Source organism: Oncorhynchus gorbuscha, linkage group LG23, assembly GCF_021184085.1.
Source record: "Oncorhynchus gorbuscha isolate QuinsamMale2020 ecotype Even-year linkage group LG23, OgorEven_v1.0, whole genome shotgun sequence".
In the NCBI taxonomy this organism is placed as follows: domain Eukaryota; kingdom Metazoa; phylum Chordata; class Actinopteri; order Salmoniformes; family Salmonidae; genus Oncorhynchus; species Oncorhynchus gorbuscha.
In genome coordinates, this window is record NC_060195.1 from 48,970,868 (window position 1) to 48,984,450 (window position 13,583).

General features: G+C 41.7%; 1 protein-coding gene across 13 annotated transcripts in view; it reads right to left on the reverse strand.

Annotated features, from left to right (window-relative positions):
- LOC124011328 (rap guanine nucleotide exchange factor 2-like) overlaps window positions 1-13,583 on the reverse strand; it is a 152,198-nt gene that overhangs the window by 137,628 nt on the left and 987 nt on the right. The window lies entirely within an intron of this gene.

The following is a 13,583-nucleotide window of genomic DNA, read 5'->3' on the forward strand; positions in this document are numbered from 1 at the left end:
TTATCCACTTCATGTCTGGCCAGTTCACAAACAGGAAGGATTACCCTGTGCAGTAGGGATCGAGGCCAAAAGGCCATTTTCACTCATAGGCCATTCTGGTGCTTGTTTTCTTCTACTGCCATTAGATTCAATGCCAAGCACAGCATGAGCCATGTAATTACAATAGCAAAAAAATGTAAATATTGCGCGTCTGGGCATGTGCATGGGTTTATTCTCGTCTACCCTTTGCACAATGTCAAGGACAATGGAAGTTATGTAAAGCATGTAGTGTTCAGTGATATGTTGATCTCTCGCATTCTGCAGTGAAGGACAATGTAATTTACACTGTGGGGCCTTGACTCATGTCTGATGATTTTGTTGCTTTAAAAAAAATATCTCATGAGGCATGCGAGCATAAGGACCTAACACGTGCCTTTTCCATGAGACAATGAGGGAGATTCATGCCTGACAAAATGCACGACCGTCAAACAAATCGCAATCCATCGATATTTCAAGCGCAAACAGATATGGGAATCACGCAGCGCGAAGAAAGTAGTGTGTCCCCCCAAGAGCAGTGCAAACACATACAAAAATGAATTCTTATCTTACCTTTTGTTATGAACAGAGTAGAAACAATTCGCTTCCGACAGATTGTAACGCAGAGATGGGAACTATACAGTAGCCTGTTCAAGAGGTTCAGACACAAGGTAGCGGCTCTTCAGATGTTTCGAGAAGTCCAGTGTGGTTCAAATTGTGTGCCAAAGTGCAACGGTTTGTGAACAGTCTCTATGGTGGATTTGAATACAGAGGATAAGCCTACCTCACTGACCTTCTCATTCGATTTTTATTTCATTTTTACTAACAGACAAACACGAGCACCCTAGCACTCAGCGTCCTGGTATTTGCCTGTCCTCCATTGCTACGGTCTGTTAGGGAAAACAAATGGCTGCCCACGAGGTCACAGATTTCACGTAATTTGAAGAGAATGGTACCGGAGGTGATGGCCGTCATTTTTTGTACGGGCTCCGGACATGCATGTGCTATTTTGTGTGTGTGGGGGGGGTTGCACCGTTTTAAACTTTCTTTGTACATAATGTACATTGTTACCTATAACCGAAAAGAGCTTCTGGACATCAGAACAGCGATTTATCACCTCAAACTGGACAAGGATTTTTTTTCTTTAATGAGTCGAAGGATATACTGCTCTCCCCAGACCAGGCCCAAGTCCCTGTCATGTCATTCGATTGAAAAGGAGACGCCATTACGACGAGCCGGATACCTGGCAAGACTACGTTGGCAAGTGGATAATCCACCTTTCTACTGGCAAATGTACAACCACTAGAGAAAAAAACTGGATGGTCTTCATTCAAGACTATCCGATCAACGGGGCATTAAAAACTGTAATAACCTGTGTTTCACAAAATTGTGGCTGAACAAGGACATGGATAATATACAGTTAGCTGGGTTTTCTATGCATCAGAAGGACAGAACAGCAGCCTCCGGTAAGATCAGAGGGGAGGTGGTGTGTGTCTCTCTTGGTCAACAACAGCTGATGTGCAATGTCCAATACTAAGGAAGTCTTGAGGTTTTACTCACCTGAATTATAGTACCTCATGATAACTCTTGGTAAATAGCGTGGTCTACAGCTGATCTATATTTTTAGTAGTCGTCTATCAACCACCACAATCCGATGCTGGCACTAAAAACTCATTCAACAAGCTGTATAAGGCCACAAGAAAATGCACATCCAGAGGCGGCATTCCTAGTGGCCGGAGACTTTAATGCAGACAATCTTAAATTAATTTTACCTCATTTCTACCAGCATGTCACATGTGCAACTAGAGGGGTGAAAAACTCTAGATCACCTTTACTCCTCACACAGACGCCTACAAAATGGAGAGCTTATATATCCTTAGAGTCCGACTGATCTTACCGGTGGCTGCTGTTCTGTCATATTCCATTTGGAAAATCTGACCATAATGGTATCCTCTGGATTATTGCTTACAATCAAAACTTAAAACAAGAAGTGCAGTACCAGTGGCATGCTCAATATGGAAGTGGTCTGATGAAGCAGATGCTATGCTGCAGGACTGTTTTGATAGCACAGACTGGAATACGTTCCAGGATTCATCCGATGACATTGAGGAGTATACCACATCAGTCACTGGCTTCATTAACCTGCTCGTCGGTGACGTCGCCCCCTCAGCGACCGTGTGTAAATATCCTAACCAGAAGCCATGGATGACAGGCCACATCAGCACTGAGATAAATGCTGGAGCTGCCGCTTTCAAGTAGCGGGACACTAATTTGGACGCTTATAAGAAATCCCGCTACGCCCTCCAACGAACAATCAAATCGGCAAATCATCAATACAGGACTAAGATCGAATCCTGCTACACCGGCTCTGGCGTTCGTCGGATGTGGTATAGCTTGCAAACTATCACGGATTATGATGAGAAAACCCAACCACAAGCTGCCCAGCGATGAGAGGCTACCAGTCAAGCTAAATGCCTTCTATGCCCACTTCGAGGAAAGCAGAACTAAACCATGCATGAGAGCACCAGCTGTTCCGGACGACTGTGTGATCGCGCTCTCTGGAGCCGATTTGAGTAAGACCTTTAAATAGGTCAACATTCACAAGGCAGCAAGACCAGCTAGCAAGTGTCTTCACTGACATATTCAACCTCTCCCTGACCCGGTCTGTAATACCTACATGTTTCAAGCAGACCACCATAGTCCTTGTGCCCAATAATGTTACCTCCCTAAATGACTACCAGATCATTTGTTCTCAGCCAACTTATCTTTTAAACAACGACCTGGGAATAGTTACATTGGAGAGGAGGGGGGGGGGGTTGTGAATGAGCACCATCATCCCAGAAACCCTGAACTCACTCCAATTTGCATACTACCCCAACAGATCCACAGATGACGCAATATCTATTGCACTCCACTCTGCCCTTTCCCACCTGAACAACAGAAACACCCACACGAGAACGCTGTTCATTGACTACAGCTCAGCATTCAACACCATAGTGCCCTCCAAGCTCATTACTAAGCTAAGGACCCTGGGACTAAACACCTCCCTCTGCAACTGGATCCTGGACTTCCTGACCCCCCCCCCCCCCCCCCCCCCGGTGGTAAGGATAGGTAACTACATATCCGGCAGTGTGGTTCCCGGACAACAACAACCTCTCCATCAACGTGAGCAAGACAAAGGAGTTCATCATGAACAACAGGAAAAGGAGGGCCGAGCACGCCCCCATTCTAATTGATGGGGCTGTAGTGGAGTGGGACGAGTGCTTCAAGTTCCTTGGTGTCCACATCACCAAAGGTCCTATCATGGTCCAAACACACCAACACAATCGTGACAGGCACGACAATGCCTATTCCCACCCTCAGGAGGTTGAAAATATTTAGCATGGGGCCTCAGATCTTCAAAACTCCAGCTGCACCATCGAGAGCATCCTGACCACTTGGAATGGCAAATGCTCTGCATCCAACTGCAAGGCGCTACAGAGGGTAGTGCGTACAACCCAGTAAATCACTGGGGCCCAGCTTCATGCCATCCAGGACGTCTGTACCAGGTGGTGTCAGCGGAAGGCCCTAATAATTGTCAAAGACTCCAGCCACCCAAGTCAGGGGCTGTTTTCTCTGCTACCATATCGCAAGTCTGGGACCAGAAGGCTTCTAAAGCAGCTTCTATCACCAAGTCATGACTGCTGAACCGTTCATCAAATGGCTACCCAGACTATTTACATTGACCTCCTTATTTATTACAATTTTTTTGCACAGGCTCGATGTACACTCACTGGACTCTAACCATACACTACTACACTGACACGACAGCACATTTTCACACTTGTCACATACGCTGCTGCTACCTCAACTTGATGTGTATTATCTATGCATAGTAATTTTACCCCTACCAACACTGTACATATTACCTCAATTACCTCGACCAACCCGTACCCCTGCACATTGACTCGGTATTGTAATTTTACTGTGTTCCTATTTTTCCTGTATTTAGCTCATTTTTCTTACCACTTTTATTTCTAGAGATAGAAATAAAGGTGTGCAAAGGAGCTAAATAAATAAATACAGTAGGGGGAGAGGTAGTTGTTTGGGCTAAATTCTAGATGGGCTATGTACAGGTGCAGTAATTTGTGAGCTGCTTTGACAGCTGGTGCTTAAAGCTAGTGAGGGGGATAAGTGTTTCCAGTTTCAGAGATTTTTGCAGTTCATTCCAGTCATTGGCAGCAGAGAACTGGAAGGCGAGGCGGCCAAAGAAAGAATTGGTTTTGGGGGTGACCAGATAGATATACCTGTTGGAGCGCGTGCTACGAGTGGGTGCTGCTATGGTGACCAGCGAGGTGAGATAAGGGGGGACTTTACACAAGCAGAGTCTTGTAGATGACCTGGAGCCAGTGGGTTTGGCGACAAGTATGAAGCGAGGGCCAGCCATTGAAAACGTACAGGTCGCAGTGGTGGGTAGTATATGGGGCTTTGGTGACAAAACAGATGGCACTGTGATAGACTGCATCCAATTTATTGAGTAGGGTATTGGAGGCTATTTTGTAAATGACATCGCCGAAGTCGAGGATCGGTAGGATGGTCAGTTTTACAAGGGTATGTTTGGCAGCATGAGTGAAGGAGGCTTTGTTGCGAAATAGGAAGCCAATTCTAGATTTAACTTTGGATTGGAGATGTTTGATGTGAGTCTGGAAGGAGAGTGTACAGTCTAGCCAGACACCTAGGTATTTGTAGTTGTTCACATATTCTAAGACAGAACTGTCCAGAGTAGTGATGTTGGACGGGTGGGCACAGGCAGCGATCGGTTGAAGAGCATGCATTTAGTTTTACTTGTATTTAAGAGCAATTGGAGGCCACGGAAGGAGAGTTGTATGGCATTGAAGCTAATCTGGAGGGTTGTTAACACAGAGTCCAAAGAAGAGCCAGAAGTATACAGAATGGTGTCGTCTGCGTAGAGGTGGATCAGAGACTCACCAGCAGCAAGAGCGACATCATTGATGTATACAGAGAAGAGAGTCGGTCCAAGAATTGAACCCTGTGGCACCCCCATAGAGACTGTCAGAGGCCCGGACAACAGGCCCTCCGATTTGACACACTGAACTCTATCAGAGAAGTAGTTGGTGAACAAGGCGAGGCAATCATTTGAGAAACCAAGGCTATCGAGTCTGCCGATGAGGATGTGGTGATTGACAGAGTCAAAAGCCTTGGCCAGGTCAATGAATACGAATGCACAGTATTGTTTCTTATCGATATCGTTAAGATATCGTTTAGGACCTTGAGAGTGGCTGAGGTGCACCCATGACCAACTCTGAAACCAGATTGCATAGCGGAGAAGGTATGGTGGGAATCAAAATGGTCGGTAATCTTTTTGTTGACTTGGCTTTCGAAGACCTTAGAAAGGCAGGGTAGGATAGATATAGAAGAAGAATATAGAAGAAGAATAACACGTGACATCACCTAAATTCCACAGGTTTAGCGGAGCGATGAGGCCAAGAAAAGTTGCTTTTGTGTTTATGGACTGGGAGTTTGAAGCATTTAGCCTATTAGCAAATAGTCAATGCTATAATTTCTATGGGCAAACTACAAGGTTCTGAATTAGGCATGTTCAGTGTAACTATAGCTATGAGAATACATAAATGATAGTGTTATTCTATTTTACCAAAATAGTCAGAACACATCAAACAAAATGTGTAAAATGGTGGTCCCATGTTTGAGCTGAAATAAAAGATCCCAGACATGTTCCATTCAAAACGCTTATTTCTGTTGTGCACAAATTAGTTTACATCTGATAGTGAGCATTTTTCCTTTGTCAAGATAGGCCATCCAAGTGACAGGTGTGGCATATCAATAAGATTATTAAACAGCATGGTCATTACACAGGTTCACCTTGTGCTGGGGAAAATAAAAGGCAACTCTAAAATGTACAGTTTAATCACAACATACTGCCACAGATGTTTCAAGTTGAGAGAGCGTGCAATTGGCATGCTGACTGCAGGAATGTCCACCAGAGCTGTTGCCAGATAATTTAATATTACATCTCTACCATAAGCCACTTACAACATTTAAGAAATCTAACTAAATAGACATATGAAGAACAATATAAAGATCCCATCTATATATACAGTGGGGGAAAAAGTATTTAGTCAGCCACCAATTGTGTATGTTCTTCCACTTAAAAAGATGAGAGAGGCCTGTAATTTTCATCATAGGTACACTTCAACTATGACTGACAAAATGAGAAAAAAAAATCCAGAAAATCACATTGTAGGATTTTTTATGAATTTATTTGCAAATTATGGTGGAAAATAAGTATTTGGTCACCTACAAACAAGCAAGATTTCTGGCTCTCACAGACCTGTAACTTCTTCTTTAAGAGGCTCCTCTGTCCTCCACTTGTTACCTGTATTAATGGCACCTGTTTGAACTTGTTATCAGTATAAAAGACCTGTCCACAACCTCAAACAGTCACACTCCAAACTCCACAATGGCCAAGACCAAAGAGCTGTCAAAGGACACCAGAAACAAAATTGTAGACCTGCACCAGGCTGGGTAGACTGAATCTGCAATAGGTAAGCAGCTTGGTTTGAAGAAATCAACTGTGGGAGCAATTATTAGGAAATGGAAGACATACAAGACCACTGATAATCTCCCTCGATCTGTGGCTCCACGCAAGATCTCACCCCGTGGGGTCAAAATGATCACAAGAACGGTGAGCAAAAATTCCAGAACCACACGGGGGGACCTAGTGAATGACCTGCAGAGAGCTGGGACCAAAGTAACAAAGCCTACCATCAGCAAGGGCATTGAAGTTGAAACGTGGCTGGGTCTTTCAGCATGACAGTGATCCCAAACACACCATCCGGGCAACGAAGGAGTGGCTTCGTAAGAAGCATTTCAAGGACCTGGAGTGGCCTAGCCAGTCTCCAGATCTCAACCCCATAGAAAATCTTTGGAGGGAGTTGAAAGTCCATTTTGCCCAGCAACAGCCCCAAAACATCACTGCTCTAGAGGAGATCTGCATGGAGGAATGGGCCAAAATACCAGCAACAGTGTGTGAAAACCTTGTGAAGACTTACAGAAAACATTTGACCTCCGTCATTGCCAACAAAGGGTATAAAACAAAATATTGAGACAAACTTTTGTTATTGCCCAAATACTTATTTTCCACCATAATTTGCAAATAAATTAATTTAAAAAATCCTACAATGTGATTTTCTGGAGAAAAAAAAATCTAATTTTGTCTTTCATAGTTGAAGTGTACCTATGATGAAAATACAGGCCCCTCTCATCTTTTTAAGTGGGAGAACTTGCACAATTGGTAGCTGACTAAATACTTTTTTGCCCCACTGTTTCTCTCATAGAAGCTTACAGTCCCATGGTCTTGCATTGTAGACGTGCTGATAAACGTTCAAAAACAAGAATAAGATTTACATTTCTACTTTCAAAATGATACCACGAAGGTGGTTGGAGGTCCACATATAAGAAGATGTTGATTTAAATGGGAATATCTGTCGTTTTAAATTATACTCCCAATCCTCCATAGGTGAACCTTTTGAAATCATAGAAATATTTATCATAGAATAGACAACCACTTAAATTGACATTCAACGGTGGACATCTTTGTGGTAGTAATTAGAAGTTAAAATATAGGCCTCCCGAGTGGCGCAGCGGTCTAAGGCACTGCATCACTACAGCCGGGAGTCCCAGCGAGCAGGTGTTAAGAAGTACGGCTTGGCAGGTCATGTTTCAGAGGACTTTTAAAAAAATGATAATAAAATAGTTTGACAACACTATAAGCTTTTAAATGACAAACTCAACTGTTTATCTTTTCCAGTGATGAAAACATGGATTTTTCATGGTATGGTGGGGTATGCAAAATGGGTCAACTTTGAGTACCTTTATCTCCTGAATGTTTTGGCATTCAGGTCCAACAAATCACTTTCTGAACACTTCGTCCATGGGCAAACATGTATGGAAAGTGTTGTTTTAATCAAAAGGGATGCTGTCAAAAGTGATTGAGTTCTTGCCTAGTCAAAAAAAAGGTTAAATAAAATACATTTCACATTTTTAATGGATTTACCCAGAAGCTAACAAAAACATGAGACAAAAGTTATTCTCAATCCGTTTTATTTCTCAATTAAGCCCGTCTCACATGCTTCTGTTTTGACTTGATGATCAAAATAGGCCAGAGGTCACAAACCAGAAACCACACACAAACAAGCATCATAAAAACAGTCACTTCAAAAATGTTCTCTCCTCTCTTTTGCAATCAGTCCTTCCTTCCTGCCGGCCTGGTTCAAAAAGCATCCTTGACGCTTCTCCACTCAGAATGCTATCACTGGAGAAAGAAACAAGCTTCCACCCTCTCGCTGACCATCCCGGCTCCTGTCTCCACCTTCTTCTTCGCACTGCCTTTTCACTTGGATATTCCTAGCCACTGCTTGACTACTATGCTAATCCTTTGCTAAATCCAGCACACAAGGACACAGTCTGAGCTCTGACGTTTGAGCTACATGATATGATTCACTGTCAGCCAGAGGTCTTGCTGACTGTTCATGCCGCTGCCTAAACAATTACAAGCAGCAGACAAGCCTTTGACTCATTGTCCCTTCTTGGATGGCTCCTGCATCTTAGGCAAAAAAGTAGCCTGTGTGTTTCTAATTATAGCTTTAATCTTTCCTCCGTTTCCCCAATAAAAATATTGTAGGTGCTCAATCAACATAATGCATTGTCAAAAAAATCATACTGTGTGTGTGTGTGTGTGTGTGTGTGTGTGTGTGTGTGTGTGTGTGTGTGTGTGTGTGTGTGTGTGTGTGTGTGTGTGTGTGTGTGTGTGTGTGTGTGTGTGTGTGTGTGTGTGTGTATATATTTTGTGGCGACTGTATTACACAAACCACTATATATATATATATATATATATATATATATATATATATATATATATATATATATATATATATAGTGGTTTGTGTAATACAGTCGCCACAAAGTACTGAACAGCAACCTAGGCTAGGAAAGGCAACAGTTCCATGGAAAATCTCACTGCATCTCAGTAGGTTACCACCATGCATACCAGGTCACGATTATTAGCACTTTAAAATGGCAAAATCCACACGAGTCCGAACATGGTGTTAATCCCAAGAGGCCATGCCATCTCCAATAGGACAAACACGGTCAGTTGCTAATGGGGGACACTACTAGCTTAACATTTGAACGAGTGACAAGTTACAATTCCAAAACAAAAAGTGCACGGGGGGTGGGGCCTGTCCAGTTATAATTCAAAATATTCCAGACATACTTCAAGGATAACTTGTCTGGTGACTATGGTCAGTCCACATTTTTCAAAACACTTCTTTACTCATGTCACCACCACTATGAGGTTTAATGAAACATGCACGAAATGTGTTGGCACACTAGCACACGGTTAACGAGTCATCAATGACAACACTTGACAGCCGTTTAATTGTCTCTGCAATGTCAGATAGACAGATGCATCAACATGTGGCTGTGTCACTGTGCCAGCAACAGCTTGCCCACTATTTTAATTGGTGGTCTATCGATTCTCTGGGCTATTGTTGTGCATATCCCTTGCTGCCATCAAACCACAAGGCCCATTGCCTAATGGTTGAAATGTTCTGGAAATACGAAGTGAATACTTGCAATAACCAATTGTGTGGGGGGCACTTCCAAAGTAGCGCAATTATGCTGATTCAGATTTTTCACTTACAAATGTGTACAAAACAAAAAGATGTTAATTTCAAAGTTGAACAAACTATACAAAACCAAGCACAATGACTACTTTTAACAATTTACACTGAAAACTATGAAAACACATACTGGAAGACCTGTGCAGAATCAAAGGTTGATAACAGAATTGCAGTAAAATCTCACTCCGTTTTTTGTGACCGTAAAAAATACCTGCTCTGAATTAAGATTCAAAATGTCTGCAGAAAGAATGGGGTGTAAAGCTATGACATCTTGAGTTTGAAAACATATATGTTGGTTATTGAACTACAGTAAGTGAAGTGTATTTACATCTGGTAACAAAATTGTGGCAACTGAATTTCATCATGGTTCCTCGACCTGTCCTAGAAAGAAATGCATAATTATGGATATAAATGTAATTCACTTCATGGTGATGTATCCTAAATAGGTATGCAAAAAGGTAGATGTGCAATATCCTCCTTTGCATAGTTGGGCGTTATTCTACACACTAGCTATTATTTTAATGAGCTCCGCCGCCAAACAAGACCAAATATGGTTGGTCCCGATCGGACCAAATCTGAACCAATCATAGACGTCTATGTTTCACAAGTTTGGACATCAAATTAAATCATGTTATAATCTTGTGTATATTTTGTATTTTCATGAGGACCACAATGGAAATACTTGTAACTTTGTGTCATCCTCATTGATTTTAATGGCATTGTACTGTATCCACGTTTGGTTGTATTGCGTTTTTAAATATTGTCTAATAAATCAAATAACTGTATTTTTATTTTTAAAGTGCAATACAGCACACAACAGTGGAGTAGAGTTCAATACAGGTATGTCACAATAGCAGAATGCCACAAAACCAGAATTTTGACTTCGATACCAGGTTCAGTATCATGATACTCGATAACATCGCAATACTCATTACCAAAACGATACCAGAACAGAAAAAGAAAGGCACTTGATCCAGATAAACTCAGCTACTGCTTTGTTCAATTGTTGGGCATGTTTTAAGTTCAATAGCATTACATTTGAAATGCTTAATGCCAAAATGTTTCAGACAGCCAACGGTGAAAAAAATTACCAAACTACATATGATAATCATTTCTTTGAATGGTAAATCTCTAATGATAAACTGGGTGAATCAAGATGTAGCCTAGGTCTATTCACAATACAGGTGAATGCATATTCAATAGGACTGTGGGCATGCATTGATTGATTGAGCTTGTTTTGGATGCTTTCATGGGGTTACAGATGACAAACAATCTTTCTCCCTTCCATTTGGGACTTTTATTGTACTGATCAACATTTGCATTGAAGTAGCTTCTTTCATAAAAGTGCGCACTCTCTCTAACCAGTAATGACGTCCTTAACGAGGCAAGACGGGTGCGGCTCGTCGGAGACCTATTTACACACACACACACACACAATGTTCGCTGAGGCAATAGATAATCTCTGGCTGATGGAGAGACGTGATAGAGAGACCGATTAAGTGAATGAATAATGTTTTTGGGTACCGAACAATTTTGTTCTAGTATAGAAAAAACATTGATGTTTCGGTATACCGTGCAACAATAGTATAGTCAAGTAGAGTATAGTTCAGTACAATACAGTATAGTATCGATCAGTACATTATAGTTTACTCAACTGTGCTCCCTGCGCCAATGACGTGGGACGTCGATTAAGGCAGCCCCCCGCACCTCTCTAAATCAGAGAGGTTGGGTTAAATGCGTTCAACAATTTGGTTGAATGCATTCAGTTGTGACTAGCTATTCCCTTTCGCCATCCTCTGTTTACTGTACTGAACTCTGCTCCTCTACTGTACTTTTCTGCACTGAACTCTACTTTTCTTTAGCGTGCGCTACTGTACTGTGCTGTCCAAATTTGTCAAACAGAGACATCACTTTTTGGGACAAAGGAAGGCTTGTCCAGATGTCTGTGGACGTTGAAATGAAGGCTGGTACAGACCGGACCAAAACAGGACATCTGTGGATGTCGAAATCAAGGCCAGGGCGGACTGACCAAATGTCAACTACTTTTCAACATCCATGCACGTTCAGTGTCGTTTGGTGCTCAGTGGGTGAGGACGCTGGTTACAGTAAATGGAAAGAGTGGTCCCATAGGTAGGTGTCAGTAAGAACCAGGAGAGCGAGGTTGTCAAGACTTGACCACCAGATGACAGAAAGAAAACAGTTATCAGCCGAACATAACAGTCTGCCAGTGGACGGGAGGACAGTAGCAGATGACCCAACTGTGGTTTGTGACTACTATGATTTCCCATGATTGTACACAATTTAACTGCAGAAATTCCTTCTTTAAAAAAATGGAATTTCTGTTAGTGATTTTAGTTTTAATCACTTAATAAATTCAGAAACAAATTTATATCAGTAAAACACTAACTAATTGATAGATCAACCTTTACTTGTACGTCTGTGAACTTTTGGGGTATGCAAAAATAGGTCACCTTTGAGGACCTTTACAGCTTGAATGTTTTGGCATCAAAAACATCACCTTCTGAGCACTTCTACAATGGAATATGTATGGAAGGTTTCGTTCAAATCAAAAGGGGTGCAGTCAAAAAGTGATTGAATTTAAATGTACTGAGCCGGAAGACTGAGTGCTGTGCACCTGTGCTAATTAGCCATCTAATTTGCCAAGGAACATCTGTGTGTAAAGGAAGGAAAAGTGTTGTAAATGAAAAATACTGTCAGCTACAACTGTGTTAAACCTGGTTAAAACAGTAAGTGTATATTTTGCATATGTGAAGTGTCTTTGATATTAAAGTATATGGTTTTATGTTTGTAGAACCATGTCGCAATTAAGAATTGATTCATGTTTAGACGGAGTAACGTTAATGGAATTTTGGCTCCCTGAGCCAGTATCTCTCCAACATAACATACACTATAAGGACCTTGAATGTTAAAGTGTAACGGTAGGCTTGGCTACACTCCTTAACAGTACATTCTTAGGCTACAGCTCGCTCTCGCAAACTCTAGGTGGCATTCTGCCTTTTCCCTACAGTTTCCAGCCATTAGCTTCGCTCACAACTGGCTCATGTGAACGATTAAAAACATGAATAGTCATCACTTGCAATACGGCTTTAGGAACATATATTTCATCAGCGAGAAAGAATCATTTGAATAAAAGATCCACCGAAACTACACTTCCTGAGTTACGCTTACACACAGGTGTTCGGAGCATGCTATATAGCCAATTAGTGCAGGTGGTTGCCGCTTGTCTTCAGTCTGTCTTCCGTAAACAAGCGCTGTAACATGGAGATATGGCCGTGTGAGAACACGAACCCTATAAAAAAGGTGAATCAATTTAACCTTTTTTTTGTTCATATGAAAGATATGATCCTTATGCTTCCAAAACCATACCACAATCGATGTGTGTTAAGGTTCTGACTGAGCGTCGGGGGTGTTTCTTAACAAAACTCCCCTGTACAGAAGACGCCTTTGTCCAATGACTTGTGTAAAGTAATGGGAACTAAAGAGCCATGATCAAGGGCTAGGCTACAGTCTGCTATCCATTATCTCAAACAAGGCAATACAGGCCAATACCTGATATAGACTACAAGAGGCTACAGATTAGGAATCCTGAATGTTCAAATCAATTCTAGGAGAGGCCTAAAGTGTAGATCTGAGAGTTGATCATGGTCTATTAAATCAACACACACACTATTGTATATATGTCCATGCAAGCTCAATCTGCCTGACACTCAATTGTTGTTTAGACTCGGTTTACGTCTACAGCATTTGTGTAGGTTTATGTTTTTTCTTTCTAGCTTAAAGAAAATAAAATAATAAATCTAGCAAATTGCTAAATTATTTGACTGTTTGTGAAACAATGTAGCCTAT